General features: G+C 42.2%; 1 protein-coding gene across 1 annotated transcript in view; it reads right to left on the minus strand.

Annotated features, from left to right (window-relative positions):
* LOC307065020 (protein POLR1D-like) overlaps positions 1-21,678 on the minus strand; it is a 42,630-nt gene that overhangs the window by 16,991 nt on the left and 3,961 nt on the right. The window lies entirely within an intron of this gene.

Below are 21,678 nucleotides of genomic sequence, written 5' to 3' on the forward strand. Positions count from 1 at the left end.
GGCATATCCACATAGTGGAAGATTAGGCAGTCATTAAAAATGAAGACAAATGCTGGGCACAGAAAGACATTCATAACATGTTAAGTGTATAAATCTGGGAACAAAAGAGTGTGTATAGGATAATTTTATTTTAAATTTATTTACATGTACCTATTGCCCAGGGAAACATCTGGAGGGATGTTACCAAAACGATAAGTTTTGGGGAGATTTTTAGTTTTTTGTTTGCTTCTCTGCATTTTCTGTTTTTTCTAGAGTGAATCTGTATTATTTGTGTAATTTTTAGAAAGAGGTTTTTTAAAAGCCTAGAAAACATATTTATCAACCATACTCTGAGACTTTACCATGTATAAGATACTGTGCAAGGTGTCATGAGTAGTAAGATAGGACCATGGTCATCCCTGACGTTTGTTTGTTTGTTTGTTTGTTTGTTTTTGCGGTACGCGGGCCTCTCACTGTTGTGGCCTCTCCCGTTGCGGAGCACAGGCTCCGGACGCGCAGGCTCAGCGGCCATGGCTCACGGGCGCGGCCGCTCTGCGGCATGTGGGATCTTCCCGGACCGGGGCACAAACCCGTGTCCCCTGCATCGGCAGGCGGACTCTCAACCACTGCGCCACCAGGGAAGCCCCTGACTTTAATATTACCTATGATATAGTAATAATAACGTTAAGAAAAAGAGAGGTATAATGTTGCAAACAACAATAGTCCAAAGACAGAACTGTAATTCTAATCACAAAATTTGAAACTGGATAATTATATATTGATTCTGTATAAAAACATTTAATTACACTCTTATAGTACTACTCTAGGTACAATTCACACAGTCCTCAATGATATTACCATTCTGTTAGTTTATAAGAATGTTTTATTTTGTAATGATTTTTATTTTATCAAAGCATGCATATAGCTTAAAGAGAAAAAATATTATTTAAAGACTTAAAATGAAATACAGCAGTCTTCTGCATCAGCCTTCCCTACCCACCAAAAAAACCAATTTCAACTCCTTTTTATCTGTTTCTCCTGGTATTCACCTCCATATTTCTAATAGTATTCTTTCAAACTATTTCACCACCCTCTTAATCCTCAACAGATATACCTGGCTATTTTTCTATAATTTAAACAAGTTTTAATAAACTCCTATTAATAGTGAGATCTTTAAAAAAATGCCATTTCAGCTAACTCAGCAGCTGGACACTTTCTAATCCATCCTGGGAGGGCCCACAGATGGGCTTATGAAAAACTGAAACACTGACCAGCTTGTCTGCTTCTTACCCCTGGACTCAATCAGATCAGGTGTCATAGCCCAGCCTCCTGGTGTCGGGAATACTAAGTGCATGTGACACCACATAGCCTTCTTCCATCTCTTTAAAATAATAATACATCGTACGGATGTGATCTGAGGGCTTTGTCTCATAGAGTATTTCAGGAAAAATTTATCCTATCTGGCTCCAAAACAGAGATCCTTCTTCACCCTTCTAGATGTAAGCAAAAAAAAAAAAATCAAAGGGTAAAAATATGCCAAATACACCCCCGCCTTCCCATCAATTAGAGTGGTAGCTTCCAAAAACACAAAAAAACCAACCAGGAAATCAGTCATCCTTGGATCCACCCATCTGTCCTCTCTCCTGACAACAGACACAGTTAAAAATCACCAGTGAAAGAACTTGCTTGGGCAGTTCCCCAATTATGAACAAACTATGTATCAGTTACAGATGAAGTAGAATGCATTTTCCCATAAAAACTGCTGAGACGTTTGCCCAGCTTTCTGGACATGCCTACAAAAGCCAGTTTGTGTCACGATACAGTTGGAATGCTGTACATCTGCAGGAAGCAATCCTCGGTCAAGAACTGTGCCGAGATCCTGCAGGCCTAGTCTAGGCACCTTCCAGAGTGTGAAGTTGGACGTGGATTCTTCTGTAGTTGTGATTTCACTGAAAACTGTCTCCAGTGCTCTTCTTAACTTTCTCTGCCATGATTAAGGATACCTTCTGACTTACAGCGACAGCCCAAGAGAAAAGAAGGTGTAAGTATGAGAAAGACTGCCTGGGGTGAACCAGTTCGCCAGCGATGAAAGACGGTGACAGGTTGGGAGCAGACAGGGGAGAACCCAGGCCCAGCAGACTGCCTGCGACTGAGGCGCTTGTTACTGTTTGGACAACTCATGTTGTTACGAGCTTTATGGTTTACAAAGCACTGTCCCCTCTGAACATGACAACACAGTCATCACGACCAGTGTCCAGATGAGGAAGGAGGTACCGGGGACACTGAAAGCGGGGGGAGGAACAAAACAAAAGGACCCATGGGTTTAAGGCGACCTGCCCTCCATCTTCCTATCATACGTCCCGCCTCCTCCACAAACATTTGCACGGCAAGTCCTGGAGGAGCCCTTTTCTCGTTATCATTAAAAGGCAAAAAATAAAGTAAATGCAAAAGGGAAAAAAAGCCCTGACAGAGCTGCCACTGCTTCCGCACTCATTCAGAGAACTGCAGAGGCAGAGGAACGGAGGGCTGCTCAGACTTTGTCCTAAGAGTGTGGAGCATTCGCTGTGTCCCACTCACACTCTGCACGAGCTCTTCTGCAGGGCTTTCCTTCCAAATAGGAAAGCAGCTTGTAGCAATCATGTGTTTTGTCCTTGAAATAACAACATCACTTTCAAACTCAACAGGAAAAATTAGATAGTCAGGTAGTTTTCATCACTCCTGTAGCCTCTGTTGTTTTTTCTGGAACTCTCGCTAATGAATTCTCGGGTAAGGAAATAACAAAGTCAGTTTCTACCACACATTATCACAGAGGCTAGATACTTAAATTCTCAACGATTATGAAACATCGGCATCATGAAACAAGATAGTTTTTAATGAGATTGTGAAACAGAAGTGTAAACTGCAATTAAAATACAGGAAAAGCAAACAGTAGGAGAATATATAAGAACTAAGTACAACAAGGACTTGAGCATTTAAATTTCAGACACAAATTTAAGTACCATAATTTTTATGCTTAGATCCTTTAAGCATCTTAAAGGTTTCTTTGTAAAACAAATCCATTGTATTAGAATAGACAGTCGGGTGCAAACAAGAAGTCCCAGAAAGCCAGGTCATTAAGCAGAGTTTACTGGGCATGGGAACAAGCTACAGTCGATTTTCAATGATCCATGTGTGTATTATCCACAGCCAATTTTCTATCCTAGCTCAGCTTCTTCAGGCCTGCCTGTTCATCCCATTAGCCAGCTGGTACATGCTTGTAGAACGTACACTGATCATAATAGCAGCTTAAATAAAACCTGAGTGGGAACACAAATCTGGTGCAAAATCGCCTTAAAATCCAAAGTCAAACAAATTAGTTTTGAGTTATCTGGGTCTGTGGTCCTTTATACTCACATAAATCAACTGAGAGTTAACTATATCACTATAGTGAAAGGGTAGCAAGATATTTAAGGCAACTAAAATGAAACAACAAATTAAATAATGAAGAACACAAGAAAATGAGATTTTTAAAGAAATAATATCAGAGAAGCTAAATATCAAGTAATTGCTCAAAAAAAGACCTCAACATACACTTTCTTGAGAAATGGTGAAGGAAAGTGCTATGGACTCAATGTTGGTGTCCCTCCCTCCCCAAACTTAGATGTTGAAATCCTAGCTCCCGATGTAATGGTATTAGGAGGTGGGGCCTTTGGGGGAGGTGATTGGTGCCCTTATAAAAGAGACCCCAGAGAGCTCCTTCCTCTTCTGCCACGTGGGGACATGAAGAAGATGGGCCCTCACCAGACACCGAATCTGCTGGCAACTGGCTCTCAGACGTCCCACCTCCAGAACTGTTAGAAATAAATGTTTGCTGTTTAAACCACTTAGTCCATGGTCTTTTTATTACAGCAGCCAGACAGCACATTCGCGGGCCTTAGCTTTGCTAGTCCAGAAGCCCAATTTGGCCAGGACAGCGGCTGGACGGCAGCACCCTATCTGCCGTCATGTGCATGATGAGCTTTGCCTGGGCTGCACCCTGCCCAGGGCTCTCCCTGCAGCCACGTCCTCACCACCGGACGCTCAGGTCAGAGGTCACCTTCTCCACCAGCCCTTCCTCATCTCCCCACCAGTGCCTCATCAATAGATATTATAAAACCACCCTTTTCTTTCAGGCCCATGTACCATACTTTTAAATATTTAAGTTACATTTAAAAACTATTAAATAAAATATATTCATCCCTCCTACCATGACAAATACACCTTCACTACAATAAAAATTTAAATGTGTAAACTCTGTATGGTGATGGACGGTAACTAGACTTGTCGTGGCCACCACTTTGTAATGTATAAAGATATAGAATCACTATGTTGTACACCTGAAGCTAATATAACATTGTAAGTCAGTTGTACTTCAAAAAAATGTGTAAAGCTATGATTTTTAAAAATTTAAGTTAGCAAAATATGAGAACAGAATTAACTTCCTGCACACATTGATTATTCTCTTAATGGGTTGGTAATATTTAGATGAATACATAAAGATGCACAAAATTTATATATATCTTTATTCCATAAAATTTATTTTCTTGCCTTTATTTCAGCAAAATCACTAATCATATTGTTATGATCAAGATTTTCATATATAGTAAGTTCTGTGGACTGTAATAATCTAAAGTATTAAAAAACAAAATATAACTATTCAACATAGACCAAATTTTAATATATTGTCAAAATGTAAATTAACATAAATGTCAAAAATTGAAAACCTAAATTTTGAATGTTTTAGTCTCCCTGTAGATTAATGAATCAGTAACAAAGTTCCTGTATGTTCTCTAAGACCTACACATATACAAGTGTATGAGTAATCTGATTTAACATCAAATGCTAGTCTCGAAGTATAACTATTCCTCATACTGAACTAAGTCATGAGAACCTCCAGAACATTGAACTGAAATCCTAAGACAAGCAAGCAAAGGGAAGCTTAGCTCTACTGGGAAACAATATTTCCCTATGGCATAACCTCCTGCACTCATGCTGAAAAGAAGGTTTTACAAGTTAATGTGTCTTTTTTCTTCCGAACACTGTGCGGCTCACATCCTTCCTGGACTCTGAAGCAGTGTGCGCTCTAACGTCAACAGGGCACAGCCCCCCATCGTCACGGACCACCCAGTTTCCTTTCATTCAGGGACGCAGGTCAAAACAAGAAGAGGGGGCTTCCCCGGTGGCGCAGTGGTTGAGAGTCCGCCTGCCGATGCAGGGGACGTGGGTTCGTGCCCTGTCCGGGAAGATCCCACATGCCGCGGAGTGGCTGGGCCCGTGAGCCACGGCCGCTGAGCCTGCGCGTCCGGAGCCTGTGCTCCGCAACGGGAGAGGCCACAGCAGTAAGAGGCCCGTGTACCGCAAAAAAAAAACCAAAAAACGAGGAGGGTGTTTTCTGGGCTAGGAACTGCACTGACGGAAGATCTGCACGTTTGTGACACATGGGGCTGCCCAGGTTCAAGGAAACTCTCCTTTGAATATTGATATAATAAGCACTTAATATGCACCACTGGGGATATGATGAAAAATAATGATGGCAGCAGTACCTACGTGCCAGGTATCTTACACTTAATCCTCACAACTCCTCTAGGTAACTACTATTTCATTGATAAGGAGAAAATAAGAAAGAGTGAAGAAACTGGGGCTGGGATGTGAACCCGGGCAGTTGACTTTTAACTGACCCTGACACTACAGTTCTGGTGAAGGCGAGACCCCTGCCTCGACACAGCTGAGCCCCGTGAGAGGAAGGCAACGGGAGGGCTGGCAGCACATTTTACTGCGATTATTTGCAGTCACGACAGGACCGCTGTGGTGAAGGCAGAACTCCGTCTCTTCACCTGGACTTGGACAGTCTCAAATGTCCGCAGCTACCCATCCTGCGTGACCTCTGAGGGTGGCTTATTATTACAGCGAGATGACTTCTTCAGGTAATACGTGAGCTGACTTCTATTAGTTTAGCTCTTAGAGGGAAACCTTATCTCTCAGGTCATGAAACACCTCGCCTGAGGAATGACCTCATAATGAAGTCACCTCATTGTCAAAGTAGTAAGTATTTCTACAAATATTTATTCTTAAATCCTGATTAAGGAGCCACACACAGAAAGTACAGTGATTCATTTTCAGTTCATATTATAAGACCTAGTTAAATGTGCCACAGTAAATTGTGTATTGTGAAGACAAGCATCTCTTACTGAAAAAACTTTGTGCAGGTGGGGTGGGGATGGCAGAGAACTACCTTAGAAGAGAGTAGACTCTAAATAGAAAAGCCTGTGAATTATACCATTGCCAGGAACAACGTGTCTGTCTGATAGGTCAATTAAGTTTACAAGTATATAAAGTATATACATGCCTTACCAAAAGGTTAGTTGGGAGAAGTAAACTCAGTCAAAGAATATAAGGTCAGAATAATTATTGAGGTCCCTTACTCCGTGAAAGCATTTTGTTATCTCTTTATAAAATTCAAACTCTCACCAAATAGCTGTTCGAAATACAAAAAGGAATAAAATCACAACAATTGAACAAAAGGAAACATTGTGATAGAAGGCCTCTAGGGCTTGCCTCCGCAGCCTTCTTCAGTGAGGCCTGGCGCCTGGCGCACTGCCCTTAGGTAAACACACCACACACCAGAAAAGCCACCTCGCCCATCGCGTGGTCTGTAAATCACTCTCTTAATCCTAAAAGAGCTTTATTTTATACCAGAGATCGCTCTGGGATCGCAGCCCCATCCAAAGGGCGGCCTATTCAGCAGAAGGCCTGGTCAGCCCGCTGAAGGCGTTTCCTTCAGCTGTGTCAGGGCTGCAGCAGCCTGCTGAAAACAATCCATCCACCCCATGTACATCTCAGTGTCTGATTCATCAAGTGATTATAAACTATACTTGGAGCTACGAGCCAAGGAATGGGGAAAATATAGAATATTCAAGAATGTGTAGGATTTCCTAATCCAGGCTCTTTAAAAAGTGTTTTCCTTTCAACTGCATTAAGCAGTGTTGAACCCAGGAAGAAAACATACTGATGCTTCTAATTCTTAGAAGTCCCGCAATACACAACGAGATGGGAGGAAGAGAAAGCCTGTGTTCCTTAGCGACCAGCGCAGGTTCAGTGGCTGCCTGGGGGCCCCTCAGTACAAGGCAAGAGATGATGAAACAGAGGGCGCAGCCCCTCCCAGCCCCCACTGTGTGCACCTCCAGACCCAGCCTCATCTTGAGCACCAGGAGTGTCCTGTCTTCCACACTTTAGGTATCAAGGGGTACTTTGAGAGGGATGGTAGTTTCCTCTACAAAACTGGCTGGGAGAGTTTCTGAAAAAAAATAGTACATATACGCACAGACAACATTTTCTACCTCAGTCATTAAATACAAGAATCTCCTATACAAAATAATTTATTGAAAACAACCAGTAAATTCTTGACTCTTTGTAAACTCTTTAGCGTCAAGTTTCAAGTTGTCTTTCAGGGGCTAATGCACATGACAATGAATTTAAGAAGGACAAGGCAATTTTCAATCCCATTTTCCAATCAAAAAAAAATCTTAGTTAATACAAGTGCATTGGGGAAAAAATTCTACATTTCTATAATGTAGTTAATAGAATTGAGCAGTTAGACACACACACACAGACTTGGGGAGTAGTGTCTCTTTGAGGAAAATGTTTATAAAAGTTCAAAGTTCTACTGAACTCAGATGGCTCAAGGAACAAGTCAGCCAAAACTGCACAACTGTGCAAGCAAGGTTTTACATTTACTTATAAAGACCCGAGATGCTTCCCTCGTAGCTGGCAGAAGTCATAGACTCTGTTGCCGTGCAAACATCCTTACAGATGCTGAATTCAACAGCACAGGAGGGACCACTAGTAAGGCTGCAGAGATGGCCAAAGGGTAGGAACCAGCACATGGGGACTAATCGCTACAGGAGGAAAGCCCAAAGCATGGAAAATTCCATTACTGATTAATCCTATCTTTAGGTTTATATCATACCATGCAAACAATACATCAACTGCCAAAAGAAAGAATCCAGAGAGGATAATACAATTGGTGATTTTGGCATCAGAAACCAGCTGCAAGACAGTCAAGAACTAGTGAACTCTGAAGTCCCACTTCATTATTCAGACTTGTAAATTACTTACACGTGGTGGTGGTAGCCAAGAAGGGAAATATGGAAGCACATTCTGGAGCAGATGCTTCACTGTACATTTTACAAAATATCAAGACACTTAACACGATCCTCTCCTGTCCCTTTTTACTGCTATGCTTTAAGTAGCTGCACATATTAGAATCATCTTGCCTACTACTGAAATACCATCCATCCTTAGGGATGGAACAGCAGCTGCAGTTTAACTGGATGGAGCAGTGCTAATGAAGAGTTTAGAACTGTGTTAAAAATGGAATAGGTACCCAACTGAGACAGCAGGGGAAATTCTGAGAGACAGATTGTGCTGATTCTACCAACAGCATCATTTGGCCTGCTCCCAAGGTGCGATAATATGCTTACCAAAAAAGGGCGCTGAGTTTTCAATACAAATGTTCAGGACCACACTTTCACAGCTCATTTGAAATATCAACCCCCGAAATTCACAATTCTCCCTTAGCATTTGCTTGATAGAAATCGGGCCATATGCTAAACTTCTGTATTAATGCCTACACATTCAGTGTTCCCAGAGAGGCCTCAAATCCAAGTATTTACAAGGCTCTTTTTATAGGCAAGGAAAGAAACCAAAATGAATTAAAATGTTCAGGTAAAGATCCATTAACTGTAATACTATATTATGAAAATGTAAGGGAAGTTTCCTGTTAGAGGTCATCTAATTTAACATTATCATATAAAGCCAAGGAAATTATGGTTTAGAGAGGTTAATAACTTGCCTAAAACTAAATAGTTACCTGACTTTTTTTTGGGGCGGGGGAACATTTAATTCACAATTATATTTCTTCTCCCCACCCCCCCACCCGCCAGAACCTGGATGGCATGTTTCAGTCATCCTGGGGAGAAATTAGGAGGGGATAGACCATAATTATGATACTTCAGCCCAAGGTCATTACCTTTGGAGTATAACATTGCGAGGACCAGCACTACAGTGTGTCTACAACTGTGTTATGAATCACACTAGAAGACCCCACCCAGTGATGGCTTACGGGAAACTGGGTTCTGGCTGCCTTCAGGGGTAGTGTAACTGAAACTCACTCGCCTGGAAAATGTTACTTGAAGTCATTTGCTGTGATTGCTTAATCATATAAAAATGAAAACCTATATAAAAGTACCTAAATTATTAACTTCAAAGCAGGGTAGATCAAAAGCTTTTACTATGGAAACTGTGTTTTATGTTGGAGAACAGTGTGGGACAGTGGGAGCCAGCTCCACTAGCCACCTGGGTGCTCTGGGCAAGTTAAGTACCTTCTCTGAGTAGGTTTCCTCTCCGAGCCCCAGCTCACAGAGGCACTGCGAGGACTGAAAAAGAGGAGAGTTGTAGGAGGGCTTTCTTTGCATTGATGTTTCCTGGGAGGGACAAGGTCCGTTTAGGTATCTGAATTTGCCACAACAAAACTTTTTTAAATCTCAGTATCTCCTCTTTTCATTTATACTGTGAAGAAAAACTTGCAGAATGTTAATTTTTATCTGTTGCATAATTCTGTTTTGATGAAAAGCTGAGGGATTATTTATCAAGTGCAAATAATATAAAGGAAATTCTATCTTCCTGTGGTTAGGTCAGAGGAAATGTCCTGTATATAATGACAGGGAGATGGGCAGAGCCCCAGTCAGAACAGAATTCCCTCCCATGACCTATGAAATACGTGATCAGAAACGAATTACAGGAAAGCCTCCTATCTCACATGCACAAAAAGAAAGCCAGCGGTCCTGGCTCTTTGGCTTTTCAGGCAGTTGTGTTCATTGGGGAACTAGGTCTGCTCTGTGCAAAGTCAGCAGCTGGGCAACTTCCTGGTGGATGTGACCAATACAGGGACAAGCTCTGGAAAGTTCAAGCTTCAGAGCAGAATCTCTCACCTGAAAAGTTCAGACTGAGTAGAATTACCTGATACTGGTTCTACTATTATACATTCTCTACCACATCTCTTGGTGCTCTTAGAAGAGGGATCCAGCAGTTCCCACTTCCTGGGTTTGAACCAAGGACATGTTCAAGTCACCTTAGGAAAATGAAGAAGCGGCCACAGTGCAGTGGAGAGAGGATGATCCCAGTTCTGCCCTTACTGACTGTGATTTTTCTTGTCATCTTGGTTACACCATCTATAAAATGAAGATATTTCTACTACCCTGTCAGAGTTTGTATGGGGATCAAACACAATCATATATATAATTACTTTGTCACTATAAAGCACTGAACAAATGTATTATCTTAAGAAAAATTTTAAATGGGTCTATAGTATCGATTGTTATATTGTTAACTAAAACACAAAAATACCGTATAATAGTGTACCGTGTGCACAGTGGTTAAGAGCAGAACATACGATCTCACTGACCCTCAGAAGAACCTTTTCAGTTATTGTCCCCTTTGTATGTGTTAGACCATTAAGGCTTAGGGAGGCTGCCTCGTCCAGGGGCAAACCATCAGGGGACCCCTGACCTGACCTGGACATCTCTGAGTCCTCTCAGCTCACACACAGCCTTACTTTATCCCGTCCAGGAAGATGTCTTCTGCATTTTGAGGATGATCAAGTGCTGCTTTGGCATAACATCAATTAAAAAGTTAATGTATTTAAAGATGATGCCAATCAAGTTTAATAATATGGAAAATGATATTTTCATGAAGCGACTATTAGTAAGCCTATATCTAGGTTCTTGACCAGATAGTCTGTAACTCAGTGACTCTTTTCATGGTTAAGTTTTATAGAAAACAGTCCCATTTCCAACATGTTTCAGCCTGAATTTAGAAATAAACAAGGATTACTGGTCAATAGTTTTGTCTCTCAAACTGAACTCTCTGGAGCACACACTCTGGCAAAGCTTTCCTGTCTTCCTGCAGGGGTAACACAGGCAACATCATGGACAGAGAAAGCTGAACCTCAGGGGTCAGGCTGTCTTCCGTTCATTCCACTCACTAGCCGTACAGCCTTAGGGAGGTTACTTAACTTCTCCAGGCCTCAGTTTCTTTCTCTATAAATGGGAAAAACATCATCTGCCTTGAAGGAGGTGTAAACTGGTTTGTCCACCTGGCTGGTCTTCTTACTTCACAGTCACAGTTGCGTGTCTGCTTCTGGCTTGGAATAAGCCTAGCAATAAGCCTAGCTGGATTCTTCATGTCCGGGCTTGTTCTGAAGCACACTGCTCTCAGATGGTGACCAGCTTATTACAACAAGAAAACAGAAAGGGAACCTTTGGCATGCTTGCTGCAAGTCTGGGCAGCAGGCAGTGACACACCTGCAGGCTGATACTCCTAAAGACCGACATTTTCAGCAGAATAGTTTTTTTTTTTTTTTCTCTTCCAGTTTTATTGGGATATAATTGACATACAGCACTATATAAGTTTAAGGTGTGCAGCACAGTGATTTGATTCACATACATCATGAAATGACAACCACAGTAAATTCAGGGAACATCCATCATCTCATAGAGATGCAACATTAAAAAAATAGAAAAAAACATTTTCCCTTGTGATGAGGACTCTTTAGGATTTACCCTCTTACCAACTTTCATATATAACATACCGCAGCGTTAACTGTATTTATCGTGTTGTACATCACATCCCTAGTTCTTATTTATCTTACAACTAGAGGTTTGTACCTTGACTACTTTCATCCAGTTCCCCCTCCCCTCCCTTCCTGCCTCTGGAAACCACAAATCTGGTCACTTTTCTATGAGTTTGTTCGTTTGTTTTTGAAGTATAATTGACCTACAACACTATGTTATTTCCTGGTATAAACACAGTGATTTGATATTTTTATACATTTCAAAATGATCACCATGATAAGTCTAGTTGTCACCTGTCACCATACAAAGATATTACATAATTATTGATTATATTCCCCACACTGTACATTTCATACCTGACTCATTTATTTTGTAACTAAAAGTTTGTACCTCTTAATCTCCCTCACCTATTTCTCTCCTTTCCCCAGCTCCCTCCTCTCTGGCAACTATGTTTTTCCTCTCTATCTATGACTCTGTTTCTGTTTAGTTATGTTTGTTCATTTGTTCTGTTTTTTAGATTCCACATAAGTGATTTCACACAGTATATGTCTTTCTCTGTCTGACTTATTTCATATTACCTTCTGGGTCCATCCACGTTGTTGCAAATGGCAAGATTTCATTCTTTTTTATGGCTGAGTAATGTTCTGTCGCGTACACATACACACATCTTCTTTATCTGTTCATCTATCGCTGGGCACTTAGGTTGCTTCTATATCTTGGCTATCTTGGTAAATAATGCTGCAATGAAATAGGGGTGCATGTATCTTTTTGAATTAGTGTTTCTGTTTTCTTTGCATAAATACCCAGGAGTGGAATTGCTGGGCTGATGGTAGTTCTCTTTTTAATTTTTTGAAGAAACTTCATACTGTTTTCCATGGTGGCTGCACCAATTGACATTCCCACCAACAGTGTGGGAGGGTTCCCTTTCTCCACACCCTCACCAGCACTTGTTATGTCTTGTCTTTTTATAACAGCCAGTCTGACAGGTGTGAGGTGATATCTCATTGTGGTTTTAATTTGCATTTCCCTGATGATACGTGTTGTTGAGCATCTTTTCAAGTGCCATCAGCAGAATAGTTTCTAATCATAAGGCTCTAGAATCCCCATTTCTCCCCATCCATTTAATGACAAAGTACAGCCTTTGCCATGAAAACAAATAAACAAAAAACAGGAAAACAACTGTAGAACCAAGTCCTGAAGGCTTGGATTACAAGCTCTGATGGAGAACATAAATCCAACTCTTTTACTTTGATAGACAATGAACTTGATGATTATACTCTTTTTTCTTCATCTTCAGGGAATGAGATGATAATTGACACTTATATCCCCAATTAAATATTAATCACTTTCAAATAAAAACCCTGTTAAGTATTCTAAACACCAGTATTTATGCTTAAGTATGCAGAACAGAGTAAGCAAGCAAACCAGGACCTGAAATAACTTTAGATGAGGAATCTCAATGATACGTAATCCTCATCTTGAAATCTAAGCTCCAAGTAAAGTTCATTCTGAAATTCCATATAATTTACCAACCATGGTGGTGAGAAATTAGAGTTGTGGACCAAATCCTCTGAGGATCCAAGAGAAAACTGAAGAGTCTGTGCATCTTATTGGAGCTAATGTAATAAAAATGGCATAACAGATGTCAAATTCTAGAATGCTTCATTAATTCTCTGTTTGGTCTTGTGATATGCTGACTTATATAGTAAGAAATATGTTTGGTTTTCCTCCCATTCCTGACACAGAGCTCCTAAAACCATAGGGATTTTCTAATTGATGAAAGCTATAAAGCTGTCTTTTGTTATGTTGATGAGGTGATTTTAGGGATAGCCCCGGGTAACCTAAGGATGGGGGCTGGTCGCCAGGATAACCAACCGCTGATTAGAGAGTTGGAACTTTCAGTCCCATCCGCAGACCTCTGGCGAGGAGAAAGGGGCTAGAGATTGCGTTCCACCACCAATGGCAATGATTTAATCAATTATGCCTGTGTAATGGAGCCTCCATAAAACCCCAAAAGGACAGGGTACAGAGAACTTCCGGCTGGTGAGTGCGTGGAGATTTGAGGAGAGGTTGTTGCCCTGAAAAGGCATGGAAACTTCACACCCCCTCCCACAGACCTTGCCCATGCACCTCTTCATCTGGCTCTTCATCTGTATCCTTTATAATAAACTGATAAAAAGTAAGTAAATGTTTCTCTGGATTCCGTGAGCCACTCTAACAAATTAACTGGGCCCAGGGATGGGGTCATGAGAACTTCCAGTTTATAGCCAGTAGGTCAGAAGCACAGGTAAAATAACCTGGATTTGCAGCTGGCATCTGAAGTGGGGTTGGGTAGGTGCAGTCTTGTGGGACTGAGTGAGCTCTGATACTATCTCCAGGCAGACAGTGTCAGAATTGAATCGCTTGACGGATTGCTTGATGGTGTGGGAAGACGCACACTGGAGACCTTTATGTGCTGTCAGGCCATATAAAGACTGGGATTTCTGACAATTTCCAACCAAAACAAAGTTCTTGTTCAATGGCAAAATAAAACTATGCGACTCTACGTCAGTTCACCCTATTAGATTTTATTTTTTGAAATATTATTGTCCAGGGAACTCCCCACATCTGAAACCACGCAGTTGGTATGTAAAATAGAGCAGGTGCTCACAGAGTCAACAGCGGCCGCCTTGGGGGTCAGTGCTTATGACTGTGAGATGCACTCAGTGAGAACCACTTCTGGCCTTTCAGATCCAAATAAAACAACATAGCCAGCTTTTCTTAGCTCAGGTGACTTCTCTGGACTCCCCGTACCACCTGGTCGATACATGTGTAAGATCTGGGTGGTTCCTACTGTGTGGGATACTTGGTTGGGACCCCATCTCCGCCTGCTCTGGTCATGACCACCTTTTGCCTAGTGAACTCCTCCCCGTGGGTCCCAGCATTGCGTCATCTCCATGTGGACAGAGCATGCAGCTAAAGACATACAACTAACTACGAACTTGTGGTTTTCAACCCCAGAGCTTATAGAATAGTTATTTCAGCATTACAGATTCAAATTCAGCTCTTAGGATATTCAATGAAAAAATACAGAGTGTCCATCTTCTGTTCATTCATGTGATAAATATTTTTTGAACACCCGCTATGCCTCAGGCACTGCTCCAGGGGCTACAGAGACATTGGTGAACACACAGACAAAAGTCTCTGCCTTCATGGAGCTTACGTTATAGTATGTGTGTGTGGCAGGGGTGGGGGAGGAATGGCTAATATAGAATAAATGCAACAAATAGGTGAATTCAATAGGGCTATATTTAAAAAAATACTGCAGGGTGAGGGTGTTGGGGGAGGGGCTATGGTTTTGAACAAGGTGGACGAGTTAGAAGAAATGACACCTTTCCTTTAGTTCCGAAATACACAGCTCTTTGGTTTACCCTGGTTGCAAACTCTGTGAAGGCAGGAACCAAAGGAGATTCGTCTTTGTATCCCTAGTGTACCTGGTCCATGGCAGGACTTTAGAATAACTGCTGAAAAAAAAAATACAAATATTCTGTATTTTTCCAAAGCAAGGCTACTTGCAATGAATGGCATAGATTTATCAGACAGCTGGCCAGGAAATGGAAGTAGTATTTGGCACTGACAAAACAGCATGCCTTAGAATCAAATCCTTGGAATTCCACCTCGTGGTACCCAAAATAATAATTCTACAATGTTTGTTCCACTAGAATTCTGTGGGGACAAGATCCCCAGGATAATCCATATCACCCTTCCATATAGTTGTTACTGCAAAATCAGAATGTCCTTTGATCACCCTTAAGTGGGAGATGTGCTGCCTTTTATTTTAGACCAATAGGAGAAAAGATAACAAATGTTGCATGGGACAGAGATGGTAAGGGAGGTCAGTATCCAAGGCTCTTGGCAATATAGAGAAGACATCAGTGAGATGGAGTATAAGGAATAGCCACCTTCACTGAGGTGCTCCACGATGCTCATCACCTCAGCTATTCCTCCCACTGAAGCCACAGGACAGGCATGCTTCCTTGCCCCACTCAAGAAGCCCTTTTCTTCTTGGAGCTTATTACTGTGGTGGCTGAGTATGCAAGTGTCAGCTGGTAAGTGTACAAAATAATGTCAGTGCAACTGCAGTTTTCCCCCCCTGCTGTGGCAGTCGTGCTCAGACACTGACACTCAGTCACGCACACACAGTCATTCACTCATTCATCAACTAAGGGCTGACGAAAGCCTACTGCGTGCCTGGCATGGTTTTAAGTGCTGGGGATACAAAAGCAAACAAGGACAAAGCCCTTGCCCTCTGAAAGCCTACATTCAAGTGGAGTTAGACAATACATGGATAAATACATAATATAACGTCAGTTAACAGTGAGGACTATGAAGGAATGAAGCCAAGTCAGGGGACAGAAAGCGATGGAGGTCTCTGGCTGTCGGCACACGTGTCATCTTGGGTTAGGCAGTCTCTGAGGTGGTCCTAAGGATTCCCCACCTCCTGGCATTCCTGCCCTTGTACAACCCCCTCCCTTCACTTCTAACAGACACAGCAGGGCAGACGTGATGGACTGTCACTGCTGAGATGAGGGTACAGAGAGACTGAGCTTCCATCTTGCGTTCTCCCTCTTCCCTGGATCCCTTGCTCTGGGGGAAGCCAGAAGCCATGGTGCAAGGCCGTCCCATGTGAGCAAGCTTGGAAGTCCATCACCCCCATTCAGGCCTGGAGACAGCTGCAGCCCAGGTGACACCTTGACTGCAGCCTTATGAGAGGTCCTGAGTCAGATTCCTCCAGCTCAGCTCCAACCAGATTCCTGACCCACAGAAACTGTGAGAAATGTTTTTTGATGTCAGCTGCTGAGTTTTAGGACAATTTGGTATACAGCAACGGGTAACTGACACAGTGGTCAAGGATGGCCTCTGAGTAAGTACCTTGGAAAGAGCCATGTGAAGATCCGGGGGAAGAGGGGCTGGGGATGTCAAGGGCAAGTGCCAAGGCCCTGAAACGAGAACAAGCTGGGCAAGTCTGAAAGAAGTGCGAAGGCCAGTGCGATGCGGAAAGAAGAGACAGGCAGAGACCCCCACGGATAGAGAAGCACCCAGTCCTGGAAGGCTGCTGTTCTAGCCACCACTAACTGCCTTAAACAAGCGCCAACATGACAACGATAACAAGAGCTAATGTTTGAGTACTTAAGTGTGCTAGGAATCGTGCTAAGTGCTTTATTGCGTTTATTCTTCACAGTAACCCTATAAAGTAGGTATTATTATCAGCTCAGTTTTATAGATAAGGAAACTGAGGCTCAGAAAGACTGAGTGGCTCTCTCACATTTGCAAGTTAGGAAGCAGTAAAGCGGAGATTCAAACCAGGCCCTCTGCCTTCAGAGTCCTTACACTTCACCTCTACACAGTACTGTCGAAAGAGGCCCCTAGAAAGAAAGCCTCTTTCACCCTTAAAAAAGAAAAACCAAAAACCAAAAAAAAAAAAAAACCCTCCAAACCCCAAAGTGTTGTTAAGCCAACTGGTCCAGCCCCTGTCTGATGAGATGCTCTGGGCAGCTTGATTTTCTCTAGGAGCCCTTTTGAGAGAATTGGTTTGAGGCATTATCTACAGTTGCTCTGAGGTCTGACCAAAGTTAGCATGGTAAACTTAGAAAAGCACACAGGTGGCTTTTCTTTTTGACATTTATTAAGAGCCTTACATAACAAACCTGGAAGTTACTGAGAATCAGTAGGTAAAGTACCAATATATTCTATTTTATGCAGTTTTATGCTTAGCTGACTAATAGCTTGAGCCCTGACCTCCTATCAATATTCAGATACCTGGTACCCAACCAGGTATCCATGTGCTATAGAACTTGCTTTTCCTTCCTGCTTAACCTTTGTCTTGAAGCTTGAGGAAGACTATGAATATTCCATCAGAAGCTTAATCTCTTTGTGAAAAGAGGAGAAACACAATCCATTTATCTTTGATTTTTATCTATATTCAGTTACATTAGGAATGTTATTTTAAACTATCTTTTTTAAAAAGCAGTGGCTTGGGGCTTCCCTGGTGGCACAGTGGTTGAAAGTCCGCCTGCTGATGCAGGGGACGTGGGTTCGTGCCCCGGTCCAGGAAGATCCCACATGCCGTGGAGCAGCTGGGCCCATGAGCCTGCGCGTCCGGAGCCTGTGCTCCGCAGCAGGAGAGGCCACAGCAGTAAGAGGCCCGCGTACCGCAAAAAATAAATAAATAAATAAAAGCAATGGCTTTAGCAGACTGATAACCTTCCATACAGGGGTCCATAAATTTATATTATAGTGCTGCATTTAGCCAGAGGAAACAAACAAACAAAATAACAGAGGGCACTAAGGTTTTTGTTTTCAAGTTTTCACCTAGAAGAAATATGAATGAAACCAGCTTGTTCGACACAATTAAGGATATTATAGTAATAACGTTAATAGCTAACCTTGATTGAGAGCATGCTATATGGGCCTGATACTGTCCTAAGCACTTTGACTATACTGTCTAAATTAAGAGTTATAACATCCCTATATGGTAAGTATTATTGTTATCCCACTCTTACACATGAAGAATCTCAGGCACAGAGAGGTCAAACAGCTTGTCCAAGGTCACAGAGCTAAAACGTCTAGCACCAAGACTCAGGCGGTGTGATTCCGACAGTGCAAGCTCTTAACTCCTACATGATACTGCCTCGCAGTTATCAGTTATTTAGCCTGAAAAGATGTGCAGGATCCCAGGCACAACCACTTCTGCTTCTAAGAAAGACAGGCTTCTTTCAAAAATACCAAAAACAAAAGTAAGATCAACTCTCCTAATACACATACATCTATTAGCCAATCCCAAACTCCTACAATATCCTACTGGCCCGCACAATAACTCAAAGTTCTTTATTATAATTATTAGGTAAGTACATATACAGATTAAAGACACATGATAGGAATTTAGGCACTAATAAAAACTACACACACATACAAGGCTGAAAGTTTATTCCTTTAAAAAGGTTCATCATTTTGCTTTTTTCGTTGCTCAGTAATCTGAGTTTATCTTCTAGAAAATTCTTAGCATGTTCTCATTTTTCCTTGGTCTCTCTCTTTTCTCTGCTCACATGTCACCTCCTCAGAAAAGCCCTCAACTCATCAAACTCTCCGTGCCTTCTCCAACCCCATGTTTCTTTTACTTCCTGTTTACATCACTACCTTAATTACATTATATATTTATACACTTGTTTGTTTTCTACTTCTGCCGTCAGAAAATAACTGCACGTGGGGCAACGTGTTCCCTGCTGTCCCCCTAGTACCTAAACCGCGCCTGCATCTAGCGTGTGCTCAGTGATTTTGCCGAACAAACGAATGCATGAATTCGATGCTCCCTTTGAGGAGAGCCACTTGGTGCAGGCAGAGGGCAGCAAGGGCCGGTCAGCTCACTGCCCCATCTCCACTCCCCACCCCCAATTTCCACATCTGTAGTCCTGGAGTCTCGACCTTGGTAAAGATGTGACTTCTCACCAGGTAGGGGAAGGTGGTAAGGGTGGACTCCTATCATCGAGGACAGGTTTAGGAGAGGAGATGGTAAATCCTGCCTTACTGGTTTTGGTTGCAAGGGAGTGGTAGGAAAGCAGAGGGCTGTGAAAGCCGTGGATGTGGGGTCCTTCTCCACCTCTCTCACCTGTACCCCGACAGAGAATCTGCCTCCAAGTTATTTTTTTCCAGCAGGTTTCTAGTATCCATCCTTCTACCTCCACGCCTACAACTGTGCCCCCTTACATTACACCTGGACTGTTACAAATGCCCCCTAACTCCCAGCTATCTTCCGACGTTTCATTCCACTCATTCATTCTGCACAGGTGTAGGAGAAAAAGGCGAAACCCTTCTGGCATTCCCTAGCTCGAGAGTCTCGAATGGCTTCTTTACACTGGGAAAAAGGAAACCATTTATCCTGGAACACTATCTCTCTTATAAGTTTGCCTACTTCAGTACTCCATGAATTACTGGAAGGCAGGCTGCCCGATGGTTTTCTCTGTCCAGCGCCCAGGACAGTGGTTGGCAGAGTGGGTGCGCATGAAACAATCTTTGCTACAAGAGTGTCCCTCACCAGTTCCATTCTGTGTTCAGCAGATAATACCCTACACTGCACATCAGGGCACTTGGTCGTAAATGCAATCTGATACCTTTTTCATGTGTGCAGCTCTTGTCTGCCCTCCCCAAAAGCAGAGGGCTTTTTAGGACAGACTCATATTCTCTTATGTCCACCATTTCTCAGGACTGTTACCACTACTAGGTACATATTTGCTGTATAGAGATCCAAAAATCTAGATTTGGAAGGAATTTCATTATGAAAAAATAATACAGACCACACAGTAACTGTAGTTTATAAATTTTCAAATGGCAAAAGAAAAAACAATGTTAAGAATCTGAGCATAAAATGGCTGGATTTGGGGTCTTAATAAGTACTTGAAAGCAGACCAGTGGATCTGGGCAAATTTCCTAGAAGCCCAGTTTGAAGGATAGTACAAAGACTGTCTCTGACTCTGAATTTTCCTAACCGGAAAAGATGACCTTTGTCTACCTATAGTCTTTTTTTTTTTTTTTTTAAAGGGCTTCAAATGCTTGGCTTTTTATTTGTTTATTTATTTATTTTTGGCTGTGTTGGGTCTTCGTTTCTGTGCGAGGGCTTTCTCTAGTTGTGGCAAGTGGGGGCCACTCTTCATCGCGGTGCGCGGGCCTCTCACTATCGCGGCCTCTTTTGTTGAGGAGCACAGGCTCCAGACGCGCAGGCTCAGTAGTTGTGGCTCACAGGCCTAGTTGCTCCGCAGCATGTGGGATCTTCCCAGACCAGGGCTCGAACCCGTGTCCCCTGCATCGGCAGGCAGACTCTCAACCACTGAGCCACCAGGGAAGCCCTACCTATAATCTTAATAACATGTTTAAAGGAAACAAGAAGGGTGGGGAATGGTGGGCCGTAGAATTTGGTGTGCTTTCGTATTTCCGGAAATGCAAGACACTCTTCGGTTCAGAATGACACTGATAGGACCACTTTCTAAGTAGGCACCTTTTCATCTCCACAGAGATTTTGTAGACCCGTATGCATTATAACAACTAATTAGAACACTTAGATGTCGCAGCTATATGCAATTTATAAATAGTTTGTAAAGTGCTTTGAAAATGGAAAGTGCTAGGCAAGTACTCAAATGATTATATATTAAAAGCCTTTGACATATAATCATTTTATTTAATAACTGGCTCTTTAAAAGGCACAGTACTTTATAGCTGAACAGAATTTCTGAGCTTGAACCATTGATATTTTATTTAGAGTGAAATGCTGTTAGCAAATCAGATACTGATCAAGTTTTTTTCAGTTTATATAAATAAATGTATGATTCATATCTCTCTCCCTCACTTTTTCATCGACCAATTCTGCCTTCCCTTAGGTTCCTACAGACTTTTTGCAAAGATTCCTCCCACACCTCAGTGAGTCATGGTTATCCTGCCTGCCCTGCCCTGTTTTTTCCTTTCCCACGTCTGCCTTGTCAAGGTGTTTTGTGTGTTCCCGAGTTTACGGCTACCCTAAACGGATTCAAGACTGCATGCCACATCATCAGTGACAATAAATCCTTTTTAGGAGCAATGAAACCATGAGATGTGGCAGGTGGCCACCAGTGGGTGCATCTCCACCAGTGGGTGTGCTGTTATTGATAACTTCAGTCTACTATCACCATTCCACACTGCTACGTCCACTAATTAAACTTGGCTTTCATCTCCTGACGGGTCTTGGTTCATAGGCATTAAACTTCATTTAAATAATCCTGTTTACTATCACCACCGAACTACTCATAGGCAGAATTGTAGAAGAGGCAAACAAGTGTTTGATTGTTTACCACTATGCCTTTAGGACTTCCTTACATCTTCAAGTGCTAATATCCTCACACTGACATTGGCTTTCTCTTACTATTACCCTGGGAAAATACTCCCTGTCCCTGCCCTATAACTTTGATCTTTCCCCATCCATTCCTGCTCCCACTTAATTTAGTCTCCGACGTCCTACAGTATATTTTCATTATTGGAAAACCCAAAC

This window comes from Hyperoodon ampullatus (assembly GCF_949752795.1).
Source record: "Hyperoodon ampullatus genome assembly, chromosome: 16".
NCBI lineage: Eukaryota > Metazoa > Chordata > Mammalia > Artiodactyla > Ziphiidae > Hyperoodon > Hyperoodon ampullatus.